Source organism: Ictidomys tridecemlineatus, chromosome 3 (genome assembly GCF_052094955.1).
Source record: "Ictidomys tridecemlineatus isolate mIctTri1 chromosome 3, mIctTri1.hap1, whole genome shotgun sequence".
NCBI lineage: Eukaryota > Metazoa > Chordata > Mammalia > Rodentia > Sciuridae > Ictidomys > Ictidomys tridecemlineatus.
In genome coordinates this window covers 66,710,241-66,719,842 of record NC_135479.1, presented here as the reverse complement: position 1 = coordinate 66,719,842, position 9,602 = coordinate 66,710,241, and the positions used below count along the sequence as shown (strand labels likewise).

General features: G+C 49.0%; 1 pseudogene; it reads left to right on the top strand.

The window, feature by feature from the left end:
- The first annotated feature begins 618 nt into the window (after nucleotides 1-618).
- Nucleotides 619-2,204, top strand: LOC144375823 (potassium voltage-gated channel subfamily A member 6-like; annotated as a pseudogene).
- Nucleotides 2,205-9,602: the final 7,398 nt, after the last annotated feature.

Sequence of the window (9,602 nt, the reverse complement as noted above, 5' to 3'; positions counted from 1 at the left end):
AGGACAGCCTCAGGGCCCTCTCCGAAGCTTGCGGAGCAGCTCCTGGGGAGGAGGTGGTGTCTGTGGCGGCTTTAACCACGACCTTGGCCAAACCAAACCCCACGGTGGACCTAGGGCTGAGGCCTAGTCCGGGCAGGAGTCTGCAGAGCCGGAGGGAGGCGTATCTGGCGCTTTGGTACCAGCGGTGGCCGGGGCTTGAGCTGTTGGAGAAGCGCAGTGGGAGCTAGAAAGAGCCAGCTCGTCTGGAGGGCGGACCCCAGCGTCCAGGAGCCCAGCCTCAGGCACAGCAAGGGGCGAAGCCACGCGTCTTTTCGGACGGCCAATTTCACGCGCCAGTTTGAGATTCCAGGCATCCCAGTAAGCACCAGCACCGAGGCACGGGTATCAGAAGCGCGGAGCCAAATCCTCTGCGCCCAGATCACCTCCCAGACCTATCCTTGCAGGGATCAGAGCTTCAGGGCTCTCCAACCCAAACGCCAGGTCAGACCACTAGCCTGCAGGAGCGCGAGCCCCACCCTAAGGAGGGAGAGCCAGCGGGAACTGGGAAGCCCGTGCAGCGCGCGCGAGGTTGGGTTGTGGGTGCCGTCCTAGTGGCGGGGAGCACACAGCCAAGAGGACATGAGATCGGAGAAATCCCTTACGCTGGCGGCACCGGGGGAGGTCCGTGGGCCAGAGGGGGAGCAACAGGATGCCAGAGACTTCCCGGAGGCAGCTGGCGGTGGGGGCTGCTGTAGTAGTGAGCGGCTGGTGATCAATATCTCCGGGGCTGCGCTTTGAGATACAGCTGCGCACCCTGTCGCTGTTTCCTGACACACTGCTTGGGGACCCCGGCCGCCAAGTCCGCTTCTTTGACCCACTGAGGAATGAAAACTTCTTCGACCGCAACCGGCACAGCTTCGATGCCATCCTGTACTACTATCAGTCGGAGGGTTGCCTGCGGAGGCCGGTCAACGTGCCCCTCGACATCTTCATGGAGGAGATTCGCTTCTATCAACTGGGGGATGAAGCCTTGGCGGCCTTCTGGGAGGATGAGGGCTGTCTGCCCGAAGGTGGAGAGGATGAGAAGCTGCTACCCTCCCAGCCCTTCCAGCACCAGGTTTGGCTTCTTTTTGAGTATCCTGAGAGCTCCGGGTCGCCAGGGGCATCGCTATTGTCTTCGTGTTGGTCATTCTCATCTCCATCTTCATCTTTTGCCTGGAGACCTTGCCCCAGTTTCGTGCAGATGGTCGCAGTGGAAGCAATGATGGTGGTGTGAGCCGAGTCTCCCCAGTTTCCAGGGGAAGTCAGGAGGAGGAAGAAGAGGAAGATGATTCCTATACATTTCACCCGGCATCACCTCTGGGGGAATGGGGACAGGAGGTTCTTCCTCACTCAGTACTCTTGGGGGCTCCTTCTTCACAGATCCCTTCTTTCTGATGGAGACTCTGCATTGTTTGATTCACTTTTGAGCTCCTGGTGCGCTTTTCTGCCTGCCCCAGCAAGCCGGCCTTCTTCCGCAACATCATGAACATCATTGACTTGGTGGCCATCTTCCCCTACTTCATCACCCTGAGCACTGAATTAGTGCAGCAGCAGGAGCAGCAGCCAGCCAGTGGAGGGGGTGGCCAGAATGGGCAGCAGGCCATGTCCCTGGCCATCCTCAGGGTTATTCGCTTGGTTCGGGTGTTCCGCATCTTCAAGCTCTCCCGCCATTCCAAAGGGCTGCAGATCCTGGGGAAGACCTTGCAGGCCTCCATGAGGGGGCCTGCTCATCTTCTTCCTCTTCATTGGAGTCATCCTCTTTTCCAGTGCCGTCTACTTCGCAGAGGCTGATGATGATGATTCACTCTTCCCCAGCATCCCAGATGCCTTCTGGTGGGCAGTGGTTACAAAGACCACAGTGGGTTATGGAGACATGTACCCCATGACTGTGGGGGGCAAGATCATGGGCTCTATGTGTGCCATTGCTGGGGTCCTCATCATTGCCCTGCCTGTGCTGGTCATCGTTTCCAACTTCAACTACTTCTACCACCGGGAGACAGAGCAGGAGGAGCAAGGCCAGTATACCCATGTCACTTGTGGGCAGCCTACACCAGACCTGAAGGCAACTGACAATGGACTTGGCAAGCCGGACTTCTCTGAGGCCCCCCCGGGAACGGATGCCCAGCTACCTTCCCACTCCACATGGGGCATTTGCAGAGAAAAGGATGCTCACAGAGGTTTGAACCAGGCGGGCAGAGCCTGCATGAGAAGGGGTGTACTAAGTGAACTAACTCTTAGGCTTCTTTCTCATCCTCACAACTCTCACCCTAGATCCAGCTGACCTCTTGACTCCCTCCCCCTACACCCAGTACATGGCAACCAGGACCAAATACCTGGACTGTCAACCTTGTTGCTTAACCTGTACAGCATTCAAGGTTTATCCATCTAAGTCACATTTTTGAAATTGCAACGGTGCCACCCAATTATGTCCATCTTCTGTCCCGTGGATGAGATATACTGTTCTGTCTGACCTTCCCTCAAGACTCTGATTTTTCATGTCTGGAACTTGTCTTATCTTTAGGAGCAGAAACATTAATAGGATGGAAATCAGCCATACTTGGGTCCTATTACTCTCCTTATTGTCCTTTACATTGGGGGGGCATGTACCTGTCTTAGCTTCTTGATAACTGGTGGAAGCTGGAAGATGGAAACAGTACTCAATGTGCTGTTTCATTCCATGAACTGTAACACCTGCTGGTCATCCTGCAGAGCACCCTCTATAGAGACTTAGTTGTACTGCCTCAAAATATGCTATCCATTTCTAATCTTGGATGGAATGAAAGAAAATGCAATTAAAGTGGATGATCTGGAGGACATGAGGGTCAGTCCTGGACCAAAGGGGCCAATGGATTCTCCCAGCTGTGATCTGGTATAGGAGACACTGGTCTTTGGTCTGCATTTAGTCCTCCCCACTCTTATCCCTGACTCTCTTGAGCTTCCAGGAAGGTTCCTTCTCAGAGCCAGATACTCTTTTTGTGCAAGTGCCTTCCTGTGCAGAGGAACTGGAAACAGGTCCTACAGAGCCAGGAGAAATGGCTGAATATAGTCAAGCAACTGGCTTTATCACAAACCAGAAGCAAGGAACCACTAAGCAGAGATTGTCATCTTGGAGGGGCAGAGGAATCTTGTAGCAGATGTCAGTTTTTTTCTCCCTCATTTCACCAGAACTCTCTCTGGCTTTCCACTCTTCTTCCTGGGAATTTGACTTAGGATTGCAGGTGAAGGCTTTCTAAAGCAACCCCAGCTCAAATCTGTAGACAGGTGAAAGCACATATTGATTGCCAGTTTCTTCTCTTTTTATGGGTAATGACATATGTAGCTTAGGTTAAGGAACAAGCATTATTTTTTTGCTGACACTGGTAGAGGTTTTTGCTGAGTCAAGCAAACATTGACCTGCTCTGCCCCCTGGAGCTGCATCTGGCCTGCTCTAACTGGTAAGGTAATCTGGCTGTTTCCCACCTGGACTCAGCCATCCTCTTCCATTGTGAAACTACTGCCATCCATCCCATCTGCCCACTTCCCTCTTTTCTCCCCAGTCACATTACCATTTGTTTCTTGCCTTTGATAAACTGTGATGTACTGTTTAAATCTCTTTTGAATGCAGTTATGAAACTGAAAGGACTGTTACAATGTTTTTAATTTTATAACTATGCTTTAAGACTCTTACATGAAAATTTTTTAAAAATAAAACTTTCCGAAGAGCAACTTCTGAGGGATAGCCTTTGAGGGTTTGCTTGAGAGGCAGTGTAGCTTCTGTGAATGCCAGACTGAAATCTGGATTTTGCCACAGCTTTACAGGGTAGCTCTGGCTCCACAGTCCCTCTTTGTGCCTCAATTTCTCCCCATTAAATGGGAACATTAATGTCTTCCCCTCCCTACCTCATGGTGATTGTCAATGAGCTCATCTGGGAAGCTGGGGAAGACACTATGCACATGTGTGAATTATATTCATTGATTTGATTTTTAGTTCATTATCCTGTCTCCCCACCTCCCAGAAGTAAGACCCCCTAGATTTTCTGCCTTGGAACCAAAACCCAAGAATAGCCATTCATTATGAGCTCTTCACTTCCTAAATCCCTCCCTGAGCTCTTGGGCTGGGCCTCAGTCTTTTTTCTTACCCTTCGGAATGGAGAATCTTCTTTAAACAGGCTGGGTAGATCCTTTTTAGGGCTGGAGGTCACCTTTCCTAGGAGATTGGCTTCCTTAAACCTGAAATCCAGTAGGAGACAAAGGTGTTTATGATTCAGAAACCTGTTCCAAGGTCAGGAAGTGCTATTTTTTCCAAATCTCTTCTGTTACTCCTGGCTATTTGGGAAAAGAAAGGCCCATGTCAGTGGCTAAAGGGATGCCCCCTGTTGGGCCATGTGTGCATGTATCTGTAGATATGTGTATGTGATCATGCTCATCATCATCCCTGAGCAAACATTGCCTTTTCAAATCAGAGCATGCCTGAAAGTAAAAGGTTTGCGGAGAGCTGGGATCTCTAGGGACTCTGGTTGCTGTAGCAACCGTCCAGCCTGTTCTCTCAGTCTTCTGATTCGGGCATCAAGGGAGAACAGACTACATATCCCCAGCTTCTCAAATGGGAGCACCTTCTACTATTGGTTTAGGGGTAGGTAGAGCCAGGACAGGGACACAGGACCTTGGAAAATGTGGAGGAAATTAAACTTCTTGAACTTTCTCCTTGGATTCTTCCTGGTTTCCCCTACCCAGTCCTTGAAGCTGCCTAATCTTACCCCTGAGTCTTCAGAAACTTGAATGCTTAGTAGCTGCCCAGTGAAACCAACATCAATGTTATGCTTTTAAAAATGACCAGGGGAGCCCTTGGAAAGGACAATGTGTTCCTCCAGAAGCAGCCAGGTGGGCTTTGCTGAGAACAGTCCTAGCCTTAGGTGTCATGGAGTTCTCATCTCCTGAGACAGAGGATCTTCCCAGCTCTAAGAGAGACTGAGGGAAATGAAGCCCCTTCTTCTTGGGGAGCAGTCAAGCTCCTGAGAGGGATCTCACAGTTCTTCTTGAGACATGGAAGAAAAACCGAAAGACTGTGGCCCCACCTAGTTTCTGTAAAGGATTTTGTCCAATGGCCCCTCTCTGACTCTGAGCCTCTTTATGTGGATGTCGTGACCTGAGCATCAGGAGAATACGCACTGTGTGTGGCTGGCCCAGCTGGGATGGGGACTCCCAGCTGGCAGGAAAGGTGGACTCTTTATGCCAAGCCATCTTTATACCTGATTGGAGCCAGCAGGGGCTCCCAGAGGACTTCCTGGGACTGTCAGCCTCAGCCTGGACTAAGGGATGCTCCTTCTGCCCAAGAGCATCCCTGAGGAGTGAGGACTGACAGCTGGCTGTCTTTGTACCTGAGGTAGGTCCTACTGTGGGGGAATTTTGCTCCTGGATCAGCCTCCATGCCAAATTAGAAATCTGGACGGCAGGGAGAGAAAGTAGGAGAAGATTCAGTTGGGTGGGGGAGCAGGGTTTCATTTGCCTTTTCTCTGTGACAACCTTGCTCCATCTTGATGTATTTTCTGTGCCTCCATTCATTTCCTTTTCCTCTGTCTCTGTCCTCTCAGTGCTGCTTCTCCCACACCTTTCTTACCATCTCTTTCCCTCCTCTCCTTCCTCTCCCTTTTCTCCTTTTTTAAATTCACTTTCTGTGCCTTTTTTCCTTCCTTCTCTGTTTCATTTCTCCTGCCCCCACCCCATTGTTTTCAACCTCTTCTTCTTTATCTGTGTATTTTTCTTCCTCTTTCTCCCTCTCTGTACCTTTTGGGTGGCTGGCAGCACCTACGATGTTTCTGTTGAATTCTAGGACAGCTGTGATCCTGGGTGTTTTTGAAAAGGTTGGCCTCCAGCCAGAGGATTCCCTGTTTCCTGAAATCTCAGTTCCCCATCCTTTCTGGCCACACTCCCCTATTGGGGGATGTCCTGCACTTACCAAGGAACTTGGGATGCTCTGGGTTTAGAAAAACATCCCCCAGTGATTTCCTGAACATATAAAGATGAAAGAGGGAGGGGGAGAGGGATGGGAGCAGGGGAGAGAGAATGAGCTTGATGCCTTATATTAAAATTCTGCCATATAGTACTAGAGTGTGTCATCTTAGGGTTCCTGAGCCTTAAGAGCCTTGCAGAGATGTTGAAGACAAAGGAACAGTAGGAGTAGTAAAATAAACAGAAAAAAAAGAGGACTTGGGAGGAAGGTATAAGATTGAAGTTAGAATGGAAAAGTCCTTCACTTGGGGTCGCCTGACTTGGAGGTTTGCTTAGCCTGTGGCTGGCTCCCTTGTGCACTAAGGGCAGAATGAGAAGGAGGGACACCATTCCCAGTGGTGTAAGGTGCAGGAGATGCTCCTTGGGGATGTAGGTTAAGATTCCCCACCAGTCCATAAGGAGACTGTGTGGTTGTCCTACTGGAGGCCGTGACACATAGGGTTAAGTCCCATCTGCATCAGGACATCAGAACATTGGGACAACCCCCAGGCTCCTCAAGGGCCCAAGAGTGGGATGTTAGCTAGCACCAAAGTACTTTTGGGGGTGATGGAAATGTTCTGAAATAGGACTGTGGGGACAATCAATATTGTCATTAACAACTCCAAAAGTTAACAACAACAACAGAAAACATTGCAATTTGGGGGAAAAGGAGACACGAGTCTAATAACCTGGGAGTCTCTCACTGCAATGGGAGGAAGATTTAGTTTTGTAAGTTAAGGTTAGTATCTCTAATGATGGACCAGATTGAAGGTCTGTAATGGAATGACAGTTTTTTTCTTCTGCCACATGGGGACACTTCAGAGCTTTCATGCAGTTGCACCTTGCGATTTGTGTACAATACCAAGAACTGATAGTGTGTGTATTTATTTTGTCAATGAAGCTACTGTAGGATTTATATCCTTTTTCTTTCTCCAAAATTATGTCAAGCCATTCTTTTGGTAGGTGCAGAGTATGATTAGCACATCCTGAACTGATGATGAATGTGTTGGACATATTAATTATATAGGAGTAGGGAGGTGAGCTTGCTTAAAGAATGTGTTTTTGGGGGGCCACAAACAAACAAACAAATAAATAAATCCTCTGCAAACAAACCAAAAGCCCCACCTAATTCTTGGACCTGTAAACTCTGACTTCCTTAAGAAATTTCCTAGAAGCCAAGGTTTTATTTCTCCCAGCCTCCAACCCCAACTACCCACTAAAGTAGTCATTAACCCTTATTTCTTTGCTCTAGAACGAGGACTAGCAGTCTCTAGTGCTTTGGATAAACCAAAGAAGTGGGAGATGACAACCTTCATTCATCTTACCTTTGCATTGTTATCTGTGAGCCAGTTCCTTCTCTTCTTCCTCTGGCCTGTGCCACAGGATCTCTTCCTTCTCTCCCTTAGGGCTTTTTGTCAGATGACACTTTCTAGTCCTGCCAACTTATTATTCCTTCTCCCTACTGGTTGAGCACTTGCTTCAGGCAGGATTTCTGTTGCCCTGCATCTCTACATAAATGCCAAGCTAGATTCCCAGAGAACATTGTCCTCCCAGGACAATGTGGCTGGACTTGCCATCCCGGCTCTGATTGGTTTTGATGGTGTGCTATTACCATGGGAAGGAAAGTGTGGTCTACTTCTAGCGTGTCATGATCACTTAGAGGAGGGAAAGAAATCCATTTATTCAACAGTAGGGTTCCTTTCTGTGTTCCTCTTTATACCAGGCTGCACAGATATCTCGTGGCAGAATAAGGTCTGGTGCTTAGGGGTTTGGAGGGAGAGAACGTATCTTCCCACTCACGGGCCACTGGGAATAAGGACAGATGGGCTCTTAGTTCTCATGTTGCTGGGTTTCCCAATGCACCACTTTCCCCTTCTGGGCTTGCAGTCCCTGCGGAGTTGCAGATTGTCCTGTTTTCATGTCCCTTTGTTCTGAACTTGAGGAAGTAGTTTAGCCTGCTTCTTTGTTCCTTCTTGGTCCTCATCCCCTTGCTTCACATGTGACCCTAAAGGAGGAATGGAAACCTATCAGTGACACTTAGGAAGTGTTATCCCAACAGGATAATGACTCTCTCATTCCTAGAGAGACAGAGAGAGAGAGAGAGAGAGAGAGAGAGAGAGAGAGAGAGAGAGAGAGAGAGAGAGAATGAGAGAACGAGAGAACCAGCCAGGACAGGTAACACTGGTCTAGCCTCTGCTATCACTTGACCTATTTGGGGCCGACCCTGCTGCGGATTATGGCAAATTTTTTCTTCTTCTTCGTTTTACCCAACTCCAACCATATCATTGTTACTATATGGAGAATTTTCTCTCAGTTGCTCCTGTGCCCTGGATGATACACTTTGCCTGCCCCTGGGAAACATTTTGGACCCTTAAGTTGCCTCTGTTGCAGTTTGCAAGGAAGGTAGACAGACCTTGGCTCTTTGGCGAGAGCAAAGCCGACATTTCAAAAGGAAATTGCAGCCCCGCAGTCTGCTGGTGCTGCTATTTTTGACATGCTTGCTGTTCTCTCAGGGCTTGACAACCGCTGTCTCCAGGAGACAGACAAACCCGGTCTTGGCAGCAAAGACACCACTTTGAAAAAAAACATAGCAAGACAGTCCCTTGGCTGTGAGGGGCGGGAGAATGCCCATTCCTTCCCTCACCTCCAGGAAGCCTGCCAGGCACCTGGCTAGCATCTGCCACCCTCAATGGCAGCTTTACCCTCCCCTGTGAACTGGACCCTGCTGTGCAGCCTCCCCTCTGAGGGGGGTTCTCATAGAAACAAGAAGGAGGCTGTCCTCTGACAAAGACTCACCCAGCGCTCTCCTCGGGCAGTAAGCTCTAGAATAAAATGGTAAGGGCCATGAACGCCGGAGCCAGGTGGTTAGGTCCAAGTCCCTCCTCTGCTGGGTGACACTGGGGCAAGTTATGAAATTGCTCTGAGCCTCAGTTGCCCTCTTGGTCAACTGGGGGGTAGAAATAGCTCTGATAACATAGGGCTGTTTTGATGATTAAATAGATTTTTTAAAAATATTTATTTCTTAAGTGTAGATGGACTCTACACAATGCCCTTATTTTTATGTGGTGCTGAGGATCGAACCTGGTTCCTGCCGGTGCTAGGCAAGCACTCTACCACTGAGCCACAATCCCAACCCTGATTAAATAGATTAATACACGTACAATGTTTAAACTCGCAAGCACTATATAAAGATCGACTATGATGATCATGTGCCTACTACCACAAAACAAGGCAGGTAGGCAGGTTGTTTTCCTCTTTGGTGGAGAAGAGAAACTGAGGCTCAGAGGAGTGGTGACATGTTCAAGGGCACATGGCCATATGTGGTCTATCACAGATGGTGTGTGGAATGGAGTGCAGTGAGCCTCTGACTCATACTGAGAAGAAGAAAGAGCGAAGCTGTGGCTCCTAATTGCATAGATAGATTTTTGTTTATGTGCCAATTTGTCTGTGATGGAGAAGCTGCAGGTGTGCTAAGCCCCTCCCCCATGGGGCTCTGAAAAAACCTGGAGATCTTTCCTGTGTCTGTGTGGACATCTCAGATAAATAGAACGTTGTTCTACAGAGCCCTTTGTTACTCTGTTCCATTTTTCTCCCTCTGGTCATCATCCTCACTC